Source organism: Phyllobates terribilis, unplaced genomic scaffold (genome assembly GCF_046119375.1).
Source record: "Phyllobates terribilis strain yellow unplaced genomic scaffold, ASM4611937v1 Scaffold_19__1_contigs__length_20705806, whole genome shotgun sequence".
NCBI lineage: Eukaryota > Metazoa > Chordata > Amphibia > Anura > Dendrobatidae > Phyllobates > Phyllobates terribilis.
This window is the reverse complement of record NW_027362779.1, coordinates 8667090-8675829: the sequence shown is the minus strand read 5'-3', so window position 1 is coordinate 8675829 and position 8740 is coordinate 8667090.

The following is an 8740-nucleotide window of genomic DNA, read 5'->3' as shown; positions in this document are numbered from 1 at the left end:
TTGGCAAAATTGAACAATCTGCATTGTGTGTAATATTTTATGATACAATAAATGATTAGAAAAATGCAAGTTTTATTAATGAGAAAAAAACTGAACTTTGCAGAATTTGTTGGCGACATAGAAATATGTAAAAAATATAAAAGTGTAAAAATTTTTTTAAAATTTTTAATGCTTACAATAAAAACTTGAGCAATTCCCCCAAAAATCATTAGAGCCATGAAATCAATACATATACAGATGAAACCAGAAGTTTCCATCCACTATATAAAGAGACACATCTGCATGTTTTTATCAATATCTGACATGAAATCAGAATAAACCTTTCCCGTTTTAGGTCAATTAGGATTACCATCATTTTTAATATTTGCCAAATGCCAGAATAATGAGAGAGAGAGAATGTTTTAAGGCATTTTTATTACTTACTGCAAAGTCTTAACATTATTCTAATCACTAATCAGTGTGTATATTTGTTCACGACACAATAGAATCCCATAATTTCTGCCTATTCACATCTTAGTATTATGTATGATCAGGTTAGAGTGTATGGCTGCTGAGCGCTAGCATTTATGGGCGCCTCCCCCTGACCTTGGCTGTTTCTGGCTCTTAGACCCTGCTGGCACGCACTGCCGTCATGTCCGTGACTGCACTGCCGGCTTGCGGGTCAAATGCCAGAAGCCGCAGAGTCACATGTATTGGGGCGGGCACAGAATGTCTCACGCCGTATACCAGCCAGAACACATACCGGAAAGTAAGGTGACACACTTTTTCTCTCCGGCTCGGTTCATGATTGGATTAGGCTCCCTATATAACATCTGGCGTTCCCCTCCCTGGCACGACCCCTGAGGAAGTGTTGATGAAACGCGCGTCGGGGTGGAGGGACGCGTGATTACCCTGCCTAGAAGCTGCCATTCTAACCAGGTATTTCTTTCTCATGATGTGTTGAGCTGTTTTGTCTATTTGTGGACAGTGCCACTATTACACTATAGTTATTCTATGGGACCGTACCCAGCCTCTTTTATGTACCCAGTCTCCCCTGATAGATATACTAACATTATTAACCGCTATATGCATTAGTTTCTTTGAGGCTGGAAACAATACGTTATCTTTATCTAAGCACTTTGCACTTTTTTGCTGGACAGTCGACTCTATATCATCATATGCACTGCCGCTTTACATTTTATAGGCGTATCTCAAACTCATCAGTGATAGTCTAGTGACCGTTATAATAGCATATGCATTTCTTTCTTTCTATTTTTGCCACATGAGCGGTTATTCAGATTGAAATCTTTTGTAGTGCATTTGTATAGTCACATTATTTCAGTAATGGGGTAATATATGGTTATTACTCTTGCTGCGCAGATATAGGGTACAGCATTTGTTTGTCCCTCACATTTGAGGCCCCTGCTATTTTAATTATTGTTATTTTATGTTCTAATAAAATTATATTGTTAATATTATTTGAAGTGTTCATGTTTTTGTTTATCCTACCAGGGTTCTGGTTATAGCAGAATCAATTTTTGATATATATAAAGTCAAAAGTTTACATACATTTCATTAGTATTTGGTACCATCACCCTTAAACTGAATGACTTGGGTCAAACTTTTGGGATATCCTTCCACAAACTTCTCACAATAGTTGGTCGGAATTTGGACCCATTCCTCCTGGCAAAACTGGGGTAACAGATCCAGGTTTGTAGTGCCCATAAATTTTCAATAGGATTGCCATCAGAGCTTTGTGATAGCCACGCAGAAACATTGACTTTGTTATTCTTAAGCCACTTTGTTCCCATTTTGTCAATATGCTTCGGGTCATTGTCCATTTGGAATACCCATTTCCGCCCAAGCTTTAACTTCCTGGCTGATGTCTTGAGATGTTGCTTCAGTATTGCCACATAATCTTCTTTTCTCATGGTGTCATCTATTTTGTGAAGTGAACCAGTCCCTCCTACAGCAAATCAACCCCAGATCATGATGCTGCCACCCCCATGTTTCACAGTTGGGATGGTGTTCTTAGGCTTCCAAGCTTCTCCCTTTTTCCTCCAAACGTAGCGATGGTCATTATGCCAAAAAAGTTCAATTTTGGTTTCATCAGACCACAGACATGTCTCCAAAAATTAAGGTCTTTGTTCCTGTGTGCATTTGCAAACATTAATTTGGCTTTTTTATGTTTCTTTTGGAGTAATGGCTTCTTCCTGGCAGAGTGGCCTTTCAGCCCATGTTGATACAGTACTCGTTTCACTGTTGTTATTGACACAATCTTACCATCTTCCGCCATCATCTTCACAAGGTCTCTTGCTTTTGTCCTTGGGTTGATATGCACGTGTCGGACCAAAGCACGTTCATCTCTGGGACACAGAACCCGTCTCCTTCCTGAGCGATAAGATGGCAGTACATTCCCATCTTGTTTATACTTGCGTATAATTGTTTGTACAGATGACCGAGGCACCGTCAGGTATCTTGAAATTGTATCTAAGGATGAGTCAGACTTGTGCAAGTCCACAATTCTCTTCCTGATATCTTCGCTAATTTCTTTAGACTTTCCCATGATACTACAGAAAAAAAAACTATTAGAAGCTTCCAAACACATTACATCATCATATGGGCAGTCCAGAATTGTTTAAAGGCATAGTAATCTTAGTGTGTGTAAACTTTTGACTTTGCAGTAAGTAATAAAAATGACTTAAACATTCTCTCTCTCTCTCATTATTCTGGCATTTGGCAAATTTTAAAAATTATGGTAATCCTAATTGACCTAAAACGGGAAAGGTTTATTCTGATTTCATGTCAGATATTGAGAAAAACATGCAGATGTGTCTTTTTATATAGTGTATGGAAACTTCTGGTTTCAACTGTATGTGTGTGTATGTATGTATATATGTATATATTACACATACAGTTATGGCCGAAAGTGTTCACTCCCTTGAAATTGTTTCAGAAAATGAAGTATTTCTCCCAATTATTGCTGTTACACATGTTTTGCTATACACACTTTATTTTCTTTATGTGTATTGCAACAACACAAAAAAGCAGAAAAAAAGGCAAATTGGACATAATTTCACACACAGCCCCAAAAATGGTCTGAACAAAATTGTTGGCACCCTCAACTTTAATATTTGGTTGCTCACCCTTTGGAATAAAATAACTGCAATCAATCGCTTCCTATAACCATCAACAAGCTTCTTACACCTCTCAGCTGGAATTTTGACCACTCTTCTTTTGTAAACTGCTCCATGTCTCTCATAGTTGCTGCTACTTCATACCTCTCCAGCGCTATGTTTCCATCCATTTCTGCGGGCTTCTTGAAGTATGTTTGGGGTCATTCTCCTGGAAGAACCATGACCTAGGACGCAAACCCAGCTTTCTGACACTGGGCACTACATTGCGACCCAAAATCCGTTGGTAATATTTTTCAACAATTTTGGTTCTCAAGTACTCAGACAGTTCTCTTCTCTTTCTGTACTCCATGCTTAGTGTGGCACACACAGACACAATGCAAAGATTGAGTCAACTTCTCCACTTTTTATCTGGTTTCAGGTGTGATTTTCATATTGCCCACACCTGTTACTTGCCACAGGTTAGTTTGAATGAGCATCACATGCTTGAAACAAAGTTGTTCACCCACAATTTTGGAAAGGTGCTATCAATTTTGTCCGGCCCATTTTTGGGGTTTTGTATGAAATGATGTCCAATTTGCCTTTTTTCCTTTTGTTTGTTTTTTTCTTTTGTTCCAATACACACAAAGAATATTAAATATGTGTATAACAAAACATGTGTAATTGCAATAATTTTCTGGGAGAAATACTTCATTTTCTGGAACAATTTTAAGATTGCCAACACTTTCGGCCGTGGCCATATATAGTAGCTGAGTACAGGCGGCTGCTGGGGCCCCTGATACCATTACTATGTGGCCCTTACACCTGATATATAGTAGCTGAGTACAGGCGGCTGCTGGGGCCCCTGATACCATTACTATGTGGCCCTTACACCTGATATACAGTGGTGGCCAAAAGTATTGGCACCCCTGCAATTCTGTCAGATAATACTCAGTTTCTTCCTGAAAATGATTGCAATCACAAATTCTTTGGTATTATTATCTTCATTTAATTTTCTTGCAAAGAAAAAACACAAAAGAGAATGAAACAAAAATCAAATCAATGATCATTTCACACAAAACTCCAAAAATGGGCCAGACAAAAGTATTGGCACCTTCAGCCTAATACTTGGCTGCACAACCTTTAGCCAAAATAACTGCGAACAACCGCTTCCGGTAACCATCAATGAGTTTCTTACAATGCTCTGCTGGAATTGTAGACCATTCTTCTTTGGCAAACTGCTCCAGGTCCCTGATATTTGAAGGGTGCCTTCTCCAAACTGCAATTTTGAGATCTCTGCACAGATGTTCCATGGGATTCAGGTCTGGACTCATTGCTGGCCACCTTAGAAGTCTCCAGTGCTTTCTCTCAAACCATTTTATAGTGCTTTTGGAAGTGTGTTTTGGGTCATTGTCCTGCTGGAAGACCCATGACCTATGAGGGAGACCCAGCTTTCTCACACTGGGCCCTACATTATGCTGCAAACTTTGTTGGTAGTCTTCAGACTTCATAATGCCATGCATACGGTCAAGCAGTCCAGTGCCAGAGGCAGCAAAGCAACCCCAAAACATCAGGGAACTTCCGCCATGTTTGACTGTAGGGACCATGTTCTTTTCTTTGAATGCCTCTTTTTTTTCCTGTACACTCTATGTTGATGCTTTTTCCCAAAAACCTCTACTTTTGTCTCATCTGACCAGAGAACATTCTTCCAAAACGTTTTAGGCTGTCTCAGGTAAGTTTTGGCAAACTCCAGCCTGGCTTTTTTATGTCTCGGGGTAAGAAGTGGGGTCTTCCTGGGTATCCTACCATACAGTGCCTTTTCATTCAGACGCCGACGGATAGTACGGGTTGACACTGTTGTACCCTCGGACTGCAGGGCAGCTTGAACTTGTTTGGATGTTAGTCGAGGTTCTTTATCCACCATCCGCACAATCTTGCGTTGAAATCTCTTGTCAATTTTTCTTTTCCGTCCACATCTAGATAGGTTAGCCACAGTGCCATGGGCTTTAAACTTCTTGATGACACTGCGCACGGAAGACACAGGAACATTCAGGTCTTTGGGGATGGACTTGTAGCCTTGAGATTGCTCATGCTTCCTCACAATTTGGTTTCTCAAGTCCTCAGACAGCTCTTTTGTCTTCTTTCTTTTCTCCATGCTCAATGTGGTACACACAAGGACACAGGACAGAGGCTGAGTCAACTTTACTCTGTTAGAACCCTCCTGTTAGTTTTTGCTATCTTGTGTTTTGCGGTCACGTGACTAGCTGCCTATATATTCCAGCTCTGCCCTTCTGGCTTTGCTGGACTTCAGTGTTTTTTGCCTGTCTCTCTAGCCAGGTGCTTCGGTGCCTATCTCTGTCTAGTTTGCTTGGTCCTCTGGACCTCTAGTACTTTTTGTTCAGTTTGTATTTTTGCTCTGCAACAACTTCTGTTAGGAGGTGTCCATTTTTTGTCCCAGTCCTTAGTTCTTTTAGGGACCCCTCCCTTTATTCTATAGGTCTCTGTTCAGACTAGCCGAGGACGAAGGCGGGTCTGTTCACAAGGAACAGGCTGCCCGCTACATCGTAGGGATTCAGCTTAGTCTTACTGTAGGGACAGCTTTTCCCTTTCTTTCCTTAGTTTATGTTGCAGATCATAACATAATCCATGTTAACTGGCTGCAAGTGTGATTTAGTTATTGCCAATTGTATCCAATTTGGCTTTAGGACAATTCTTTTTGTGTTTTTTCATTGAAGACAAATTAAATGAAGATAATAAGACCAAAGAATTTGTGATTGCAATCATTTTCAGGAAGAAACTGAGTATTATCTGACAGAATTGCAGGGGTGCCAATACTTTTGGCCACCACTGTATAGGAGCTGAGTACAGGCAGCTGCCGGGGCCCCTGATACCATTACTATGTGGCCCTTACACCTGATATATAGGAGCTGAGTACAGGCGGCTGCTGGGGCCCCTGATACCATTACTATGTGGCCCTTACACCTGATATATAGGAGCTGAGTACAGGCGGCTGCTGGGCCCTTGATACCATTACTATGTGGCCCTTACCCCTGATATATAGGAGCTGAGTACAGACGGCTGCTGGGGCCCCTGATACCATTACTATGTGGCCCTTACCCCTGATATATAGGGGCTGAGTACAGGCGGCTGCTGGGGCCCCTGATTCCATTACTATGTGGCCCTTATGACGCGCCCCTGGGCCTACTTGGTGTAGCGTTGCGCACGCGGGGACTACCCGGAGCCGGGCCTGTTGGGGGTAGTAGTCTCGTGGCGCTGACCCGGTCCGTGCCCAGGGAGTCAAACTGTGTGGCAGAGTTTAGCAGTAGATGGTACGGTGTTCGACTACGCCACCCGTTGAATGCGGCTATGAGGCCGCCGCTGCAGGGCAGACCGCTGAGGCCGGTGGTACGATTGTGCAGCGTAGATGGTATAACCCCCAACGGGAGGGGTATGGCCTCAGGGCAGCCGACGTGGATGATGGGGGTAGCAGGAACCACTCAGAGACGATGCGGTGTAGTTCAGGGTCTTTACTGGTGATAAAGATAGACCCTCCCGGAGTACTGGCTAGCGATCGGGGCCTGGTCAGTCTTTGAGCAGATGGGATTTCCCCTGGCCAGGCGGAGTTGTAGGCCTCCCCAACTAATTGTACTCTTCTGGCTACCTTGCTAGAGGCGGGTAAAAGTAGCCCACGTCCCTGAGTGTACCGTGTGGTGCTCACCCGTATGGCCGGTGACTCGGGGCCTTCTAGTGGCTTCCGCTCCACGACGGCGGTGCTGGTCCCACGCGTGTGACCGTGCCTTCGGGTTTCTTGGCCAGAGGACCTGAAATCCCCTGCCGGTCGGTTTCTGCTGCTGGGTAAGGATTAGTCCCCACAGCCTCGGACTCCGGGTCCGGTGGTAACTCTTCAATCATGGCGAGCTCTTCAGCTGCCAGCCCCTGATTCCTTGTAGCACTGCTCCCACTGAGCTCCTGATCTTTCTTTCCTATAGCTGCTCCTCTTCTTAACTAACTAACCCTGCCTCAGCCCCAGTTTTATATAGGGGAAGTTCTTCCCCTCCCAGGACTGGGCAGGAGGTGTGGCATGCACAGGATTCCTGACCAAGAGACCTCCCACCTGCTCTCAGACATAATATTGCTATTACTGTGGAAATCAGACCCCTGGGGTGCCACACTTACACCTGATATATAAGGGCTGAGTACAGGCGGCTGCTGGGCCCTTGATACTGACGCGCCCCCTGGGCCAGTGTTGTTGGGGTTACCCGGAGCCGGATCAGATGGGGGTTGTAGTCTCCGAGTGGCTGTGACCCGGTCCGTGCCCAGGGTGTCAAGCTCAGTGTGTGGCAGTCCTTATGATGTTACTAAAGTTCTTTATGTCGACTACGCCACCCGTTGAATTGCGGTCACTACGGCCGCCGCTGCAGCAGGGTCCGCTGAGGCTGATGGTGTTTGTGCAGCCCAGGTAGAATAACCCCCAACGGGAGGGGTATAGCCTCAGGGGGTCAGGTGCAGAGGATGGTGGTTGTGGAGGTGCAGTGAGGATGGAAATGAGAGTCAGAGTCGGGCTGTGCAGTTCAGGGTTTGTTTACTTACTGCTGTTCTTGAACCGGTCACTCCGGCCTTGAGTGACCACCCGAGCCGTGCTGCGTCCACCAGGTCCTGGACTCGGCCAACCCCCAAGTAGTTCTGGAGCGTGGTTCTGAGCTCCCTTTCTGTCCTGTCCTCGTCTCTGGCCTTCCCCACCAGGGATCCACCTATGTCCGGCTCCCTCGGGCCTCTTGGTGGTAAACCCTTGTCTCTGGGTTCCCTGACCCTATGCGTGGTCTGCCTTCCGGGTGGATATAGTGGGTGGCCGTGGCAGATTATGCCCACGGCCTCCGGTTCCTGGCTAAGGTGTGCTGTAGCCTCTGCCAGCTTGGGATCCGGTACCCTGTTGCCAACTCTTCACCCTTTGATTTAGTTTGGGCTCTCAGAGTTCCTTCTTTCTCCCCCTCTGGGACTTTCTTTCTCCTCTCTCACTCTTGGCCTTGGGGCTGCTCTGCTCCTCTGCTTTCCTCCACTGCTCTGCAAAAGACTGACAGACTGACCAGCCTTCTGCAAAAGACTCCTCTGCAAAGACCCTGATCTAAGATGGTGCCCACCTTATATACTCCCTCTATGTGTGAGCTCAGGTGACCAGCACCCAATGAGCTCCTAGCTCTACCCAGACTGCTCCCCCTATCTGCCCCTACACTACTGGGATGTTCCACCCCCCTCCCACTCCAGCCAGGAACAGACACTGTCGTACCTGCACATAAACTGGTGGGAGTACCGTCGGTCTGTTCCTCGGAAATGGGATGTGTGTAGTGCATGCAGCTAACCGAGCTCAGTTCCACACTCCATCCTTACCCGGGAGTGGAATATCACACCTCTGGCTGAGGTGCAATACCCCTGTAGCAGCCGAATCCTCAGGGTGCTACATTCCCCCCTGGTAAATCACAGCACGTCCTCGGGCTGTAAGATACAAACATCCACAAACATACATTTTTTTTTTCATAACATAAACATATAAAACATATAAACATTATCAGCAGCATAAACTTTTCATATAAACATTCTTGTTTCTGGTTCCTCTGGTCACGGTGCAACTTGTGACCGGGTAAAGTGCGACA